The following is a 7237-nucleotide window of genomic DNA, read 5'->3' on the forward strand; positions in this document are numbered from 1 at the left end:
GTTCGGCTAATTAAAAAATTCTAATTTTTAATTTCTCGATATTAGACCTTGCAAATTGGTTAAAATTTGCTGGAAACTTATAAAATATTATTTAAAATAGGTTGATAGAGATTGCAAGCATGAATTTAATCCAGGAATTGCCCTAAGAATTTTTAAAAATTCGAGTTCGGACAATTACAAAATTATAATTTTTAATTTTTCGATAATGGAGCTTGCAAAATTGTTCAAACTCGCAGGAAATATTGATCTCATCGGATTAAATGAATTGAATAGGGTTTCAAGATCGAACTCCCCTCAGGAGCCACCCCTCGAATTTTTATACCAAAAAAATGACCCTTTTCCGGAGTTTTTTTTTATTTTCTCGAGTTAGGATCGGTGAAATTGATTCAAACTTGCAGGAAATATTGCTTTCATCGGTTTTAAATGAATTGGGTTTGGTTTGGAGATCAAACTCCCCTCAGGAGCCACCCCTCGAATTTTTACACCAAAAAATTGACCCTTTTACGGAGTTTTATTTAATTTTCTCGAGTTAGGAACGATAAAATTGGTTCAAACTCGCAGGAAATATTGCTCTCGTCGGATTAAATGAATTGAATAGGGTTTCAAGATCAAACTCCCCTCAGGAGCCACCCCTCGAATTTTTATACCAAAAAATTGACCCTTTTACAGAGTATTATTTAATTTTCTCGAGTTCGGAACGATAAAATTGGTTCAAACTCGCAGGAAATATTGCTTTCATTGATCTTTACGAATTGAATAGGGTTTGGAGATCGAACTCCCCTCAGGAGCTACCCCTCGAATTTTAAACCCTCAAAATTGACCTTTTTCCGGAGTTTTATTTAATTTTTTCGAGTTAGGAACGATGAAATTGATTCAAAGTCGCAGGAAATACAGTATTCGTTGATCTGAATGAATTGAATATGGTTTCAAGATCGAACTCCCCTCAGGAGCCAATCCTAGAATTTTTAATCCTCAAAAATTAGCCGAAAATAATCGCCATTTGGCGGGCCGATTTCGGCTGGCAGATCGGCCACAACGTCGGCCGAGTCAAACTGATCAAAATAAGACCGAATTCACCAAAATGCGTCAAGCAGTGAACGTGTTAACTGGCGCAGAAAACCAGAAAATCCTAATAATATGCATGGCTGACGCTGCAAGGAATTTGGGGAATTTGCCGGCCGAGAGCACAAAAAAAGGGCAACGAGGACCGAAACGGATGTACATTCTATGTAATACGTACCAAATAGGGCGATGCGTCTTTCAAAGTCGGTCCACATCTTCGATTTTGACGATAAATAACAAGAAAAGCGAGAGCGATCCACGATTCACAAAAGTAAACAAAGCGCACTAATCACGGAAAACAAAAGAATGGCGTAATGGCGGCATGTCAAGCGCAAGCGAGCGCCAGCGGGAGAAGGGGCAGAGGGGAAACTGGTGAGAGAAAGCAATCGCCAGGCAGGCGGCAGGCAACAGACGCACAGACGCAGGAGCTAATGCTTCTAGCAGGCGCCATTTTCAAAACAGTAAAATAGATAAAAATTCGAGGGGTGGTTTCTAGTATTTCTACGCGCTTGCAATCAAATTTGAATAATTTAATAAAATAGAAAGCATGAATTTTAACCGTAAACTGCCTGTAGAATTTTAAAACTTCGAGTTCGGCCAATTTCAAAATTCTAATTATTGATTTTTCGATTTTGGAGCATGCAAATTGGTTCAAAGTTGGTGGAAATTTAGAAATTAATATTTAAAATAATTTAATAGAGTGGATTGATAGAGTGCAAGCACTTTGTTACCCCCAAAATCGCCCTTAGAATTTATAGAATTTCGAATTCAGCCATTTCCGAACTCTTAATTTTTAATTTCTCATTTTTTGAGAGTTTATATTGAATTAAATTAACAGGAAAGGTGACAATTAGATTTTAGATTGGATTAACAAAAAGTGCAAGCCCTTTTTTAAACCAGAAACACCTTTAGAATTTTTGCAATTACAAAAATTTCGAATTCGGGCTATTTCCGAGCTATAATTTTTTTATTACTCATTTTTTGAGGGTTCAAATTAGATTAAATTAACAGGAAAGGGGACAATTAATTTTTTAAATGGATAATTAAACAATGCAAATCGCAAAAGGACTGAATTTTTTAAATTATTTTAAAATGATTATTCAAAACCTGCACCATTAGTTTGAGAGCTAATTTTTTTAAGGAAAATAGAAAAACTGAAATTTTAGAGCAAGAAAAGTTTCTCACCTAGGAGGAACCCTAGTGGCGGGCGTAACCTGGATGCTGGGCGGTTCGGGCTTCTTCAGGGCGTCAGCCAGGCTGGGAAGAAGCCTGACAATGACGCGTTGCACGTGCTGCCGAAGGCTGTTGGGGATGAGATCGCGCGAGGGTGCCACGTTCCCGCCATTCCCGCTGCTTAAGGGTTTGCGGACAAATGCGCCGCCATGCCCGAAGTGGACCGCAACGCAGCCAAATAGGCCAAGGTCGCGGCCGCAGCTAAGGATGTGGCCGAGTGCTCCGAGCAGTTGGCCGACGACGTCGAAGACACGGACGATGTCGGCGATGGACAATCGCGCGTAATCCTCAACTCGAGTACTCGAGCTATGCATTGTCCCCTCACCGTTCAGCATCTGAATGACAACAATTTAGAAAATTAAATATTTAAAATTTAAACCGAGGAACAAGCTACATTTAAGGAGCATTTTTATTTATTATTTAAAATAGGTCAACACGAGAAAGTCCTGCTTTCCACTACGGGCGGTGGCAGCTGCGGTGGCGGCTGCGGGGCCGGAGGTAGGGCGCGTGCTAATGGCGGAGAGAGAATTCGTGGAATTCGCGGATTCTATTTTAACACGAAGAATGCAAAGCGGAAAAAATGAATAAAACTAGATTCTAAATTTTAAGCCTTTGGACACGAAATTGGCAATTTTTGATAAATAAATTCAAATGGTGCTCCGTATTATGGAACAATTCAAGAAATTTCATTTGGATAAACAGTTGGCTTTTATTCTAACCAATAATTGACGCAGTCAGATTTTTTACCGTCCGATTCCAGTCAACTAGCTGTGTAACCTATAGTTACAGTTCCTGATAATCAGATTTTAGCTCGTTTCGGCCTGGAATTTCGTTCTCTCTAGCTTTATTTTGCCTATATCCATTATCCGAAAAGGATGCGAAAGTTCAACAACACATTTTGCAGTTTTAAAGCCACAACGTTCTCAATTAAGTATGATGGAACTTACCTCGTGAATGAATTCAGTGTTGCGGCACGTCGAAGAACTTATGGATGTGGTCGAGGAGCGAGTCGTCGGGGGCGGCGGAGGCATCAAGGGAGCGGCTCTGGTCGAGCAGATGGAGGAGGGAGCAGCGGTTGGCAACCGAAAAGCTGGCGAGCAGGTGCGGCCGGCGCAGCAGGGCGGCCAGCTCGTCGAGGCGTGCCAGCACGAAGCCAACCTCCGGGGGCAGCAGCTCCCTCCTCGCCTCCAGGACCGCCTTCTCGCGGCTCGGCTATTCCACCTGGCGCCGGCGTTCGTCCAGTTCGCGCCACAGGTGCTACGTCTCGTCGTGCTGTATCGCGCTGATTTGGTCCGCGCGCGCCGCCAGCTCTTGGTTGCGCGACACCGGCGTCTGTACCACCTGCAACACCCCAATTCCAATGTCAAACGGCGGAAACCGCAATTTTAAAGGTCGCGCGTACCTTGACCGACTTTTCCAGCTTCTCGTCGGCCTAGAGGAGCCGCTGCTGCAGCTGCTGCTTGCGTGCACCTCCAGCCTGTCCACGGCCGAGTGCCGCGTGTCCAGCGACTGCCGCAGCTCCTCCGGCTCCCTCTGCTTTTCCTCTAGCTTTATCTGGATCTCGACGATCATCTTCCGCTGGTGCTCCAGGAGTTTGTCCTTCTGACACAGCTCCTTAATCTGTAAACAACAATTTTACGTTTATTATTATTTTGTAACGTGCACTTTTGTGTGCTGTTCCCGCTAGCTCACGCTATTGAGGGCAAAAGAGGGACGCAATTTGAAAAATTGGAGAGGAATAAACTTGAAATAAGTTTATGTTTCTAACAGATTGCCACTGGATTTGTTTAAAACCATTGGGGATTTTTCTAAAACTCCTGACTTCAATTACGCAATGATTGTAATTAATAAAGGGTTCCAAATTTGAGCGTTTTTAATTTATTCACTTTTTAATGCAGCAAAATATTTCTTATCGTAGTGCACGATCGTGAAATAAAATTTGTAGCAGTTCTATCAAAATAGAAGTAGTGCTTCTTAAAAGCGCAAGCTGAACGCATACATATTATAATACCATCAATTCTACCATGGGGCAGATGGGCGGAGGCGCTCGCGATCGCCAACAAACGGCCATTTTTCTTCTTCTCAATAAAATTGTCAGGCCGGGCCCACCACCTGCGACTTGTCAGCCAGCCACTGTGGTATACGAGAACCAAACATTTCGCACTTTTGGCTTTTGTCTGCGCGCAATCCCACGACCAGACCAGCGAGAGACAGAAACCGTTTTGACAATAATTGCGACACGACTACTCTCGCACGCGTGTGACAAGACAGAGGCGAAATGCTGACAATGAATTGTATTTTCCCATTTCTGAAATGTCTCTAGCGCTGCTCACGGTCGTGGCAAGCCTAGAAATGTAGAAAAACAATGCAGAAATGCACGAATTATGCGTGGAAGGAGGCAGGTCGCGCATTTGACATATATGCAGTGCCTATTTTTAATACGGACGGCGCTTTTTAATTTTTAGAGCTGCGTTTGATAGCAATTGTAATGAGATTGGATCTGGAGTGAATAAGTTACGAGCATCCCGCCGCGAAAGTAAGCAAGGACACGCAGCTGCTGACACGCGTTACGCGCTGTGTTTTGTGTTTTGCTTCCAAATTTGTGTGTGTGGTGTGTGCGGCGATTTATGTTGGATGTGGCTCGGTGTGATAAAGCCGCCCACGATTTGTTGTGTCGGTCGCGCTGAGCGAGCGAGCAAAGACGCGCGTCACTCTCCGCGTATAATTACATGGTAAACGTTCCGAGAAATAGTTTTAATATCTGCCATAAAAGGAGATGAAAGCACCAAGCAATTTTTCTTTCTCGGCAAAGGACGCCTCGCTCGCGTCAGCAAGGACGCCGGGTTGGCCGTGCCAAAAGCCAGCACAGAAATTGTGTAAGTCTCATCTCTCCAAATCTAAACTCGTTTCGCCGCCGCCGCGCCGATGCGGGATTCGCGAAGCCAGAGAGTCGACTCGCCCGATCTCCTTCTTTATTTAACTCGCAAAATTTCAAGAACTGCTATAATTATAGTGTAAAATAGTCGTGAGATTTTTTTAACAACCGGAATTATACTAAGGTAGTCGAAATGGGTGTTTGTAGATTTTTCATTTCATTTCATTTCAACTATTTAAAGGACAAAAATATACCACACATGGTGCAAGTAGTTGATTCTTACTGCTAAATCACGAATACTAGAAAAAAATATTCAAAAATTGGCACAGAGCTTACAAAAGAAAGCTTTTAAGGGACATAATTCTCCTTTCAGGCAAAATAACATAATTCAATTCAATTTATTTTTACTATGGGCAAACAGTTCTTAGCAAATTTGGTTCAGTCCCGGGGAAATCTGTAAAGCTTTTCTAGATTTGTGCAGAGAAAATTTGAAGCCATCGCAGTTTGTCGCTTTGACCGCGGGAGAATGATTTGATTTCCAAACAATTTGAATTGGAAGCTAAAAAGGCGAACATGAGGTATGTTGGTGCAACTCACCCTTGGCGGTGATCTGCAGCGAGATCACGGCCTTGGCCTCGCCATAACAGTTCTTGGCGATGACCGAATAGGCGCCGGTGAAGTCGAGTTTGGCGCACAGGATCTCCAGGCAGTACTCGGGCCCGTCACCTATCCGCCGGAAGTGAGGCGCATCCTTAATCTCCGGCTGCAACACCAAAATCACACATTGTTACTCATCTCTTTCATTGATTTTTTCTTCATCTAATGGAATTAGTCTATCGAAAATATTGGTGCTTCATAAGAAAATGCTCTCTCTTCAATAATAAAAGTTTTATTATTAATCATACCTGGGAACGCAATCGTAAATTTATTCTTTTGTTCAAACAGTCACAATTAATTTTAAATTAAAAATTCAAACAAAATAATGCAAGAAACGGTAAAGAGAGCAAGCAGAATATTGAAAAAAAAAACTATCAATTACACTAAATCAATTCCCGCCACACTGAGCCAAAAATTTAATCAAATTTAAAAATTCAATATTTTTAATTTAAGAAACACACCGAGTAAGATTTGAATTTTAATGCTCGAAACAATCGGAGTGGCAGTGGCAGGCGGACGGACGGGCAAGCGTCAAAATATTTTATCGTTTACGTCACCTTTAATTAAGAAATCGATTAGACCTGCTCTCGCGAACAATACGCACTTAATCATCGCTGCCAATTGCCCGAGCTGCGCGATCGGGATAAAATGCTTCTCCAGGCCCAAGAGTCGGCGTGACGCAAGCAAATGCAAATATTTTCGCACGCCTTTTACAGCTGGCCAGCCGGCCATCTGGAGCTGGAGCTGCGAAAGGCAGACTCATAAGGCACGCGGAGCCCACTCCGAAATCTCGTCTCAATTTATTTAATCTGCGTGCGACACCCAACAGTTTGCCCATCTATACTTCTTTGTCGTTAGTCGTTACATATACTGAAGCACCTTAAGTGGGATTCAATTTACTCGCCATGATTAAACGACAACCTTTCGTTTTTAGATCGATTCCACCGCGCCAGCTTTAAAGAATATTTTAAACACGTGAATTCGTTTCCGCTTGTTTCCGAGTGTTTAATGTTCGTTCATTGCTATTTAACAATCACATGATCATTGATTTCAATTTTATCATAAATAATTGATTCAATGATTAAATGCTGAGAATTTAAAGTAAAAGGAATATAAAGGACAAAATAATTTAAAGGACAAAGGAAACCGCAGGTTAAAACCCACCTGAGCCAGAGACGCAGGTGGGGTCAGCCTACTGGAAAAAGCAAAAAGCAAAAAGGAAAGAGGAAAAATGGAACAAGAAAAGGGAACAGCAAAATATGAAAAAATTTAATGTACTCACCCAAAATGTGATGGTCCTCGACAGTCCCCTGTCACGGCTGCAGACCAGCACCACGCACGTCATTCTCCAGTCGCTGTCGCTGCCAGACTGGAGTAAGGTAAGGAGAGTAGAGACTGCTAGTGCCACCG

At 42.6% G+C, this 7237-nt stretch overlaps 1 long non-coding RNA gene across 1 annotated transcript; it reads right to left on the reverse strand.

The window, feature by feature from the left end:
- Window positions 1-3327: 3327 nt before the first annotated feature.
- LOC135940433 (uncharacterized) lies at window positions 3328-5927 on the reverse strand. Its single transcript, XR_010574863.1, has 3 exons — window positions 5768-5927; window positions 3698-3915; window positions 3328-3636 (listed from the first exon to the last, which is right to left on the reverse strand). It is a non-coding gene; the product is annotated as an uncharacterized LOC135940433 (long non-coding RNA).
- Between the last annotated feature and the right edge of the window lie 1310 nt (window positions 5928-7237).

This window comes from Cloeon dipterum, chromosome 3 (assembly GCF_949628265.1).
Source record: "Cloeon dipterum chromosome 3, ieCloDipt1.1, whole genome shotgun sequence".
Taxonomy (NCBI): Eukaryota; Metazoa; Arthropoda; class Insecta; order Ephemeroptera; family Baetidae; genus Cloeon; species Cloeon dipterum.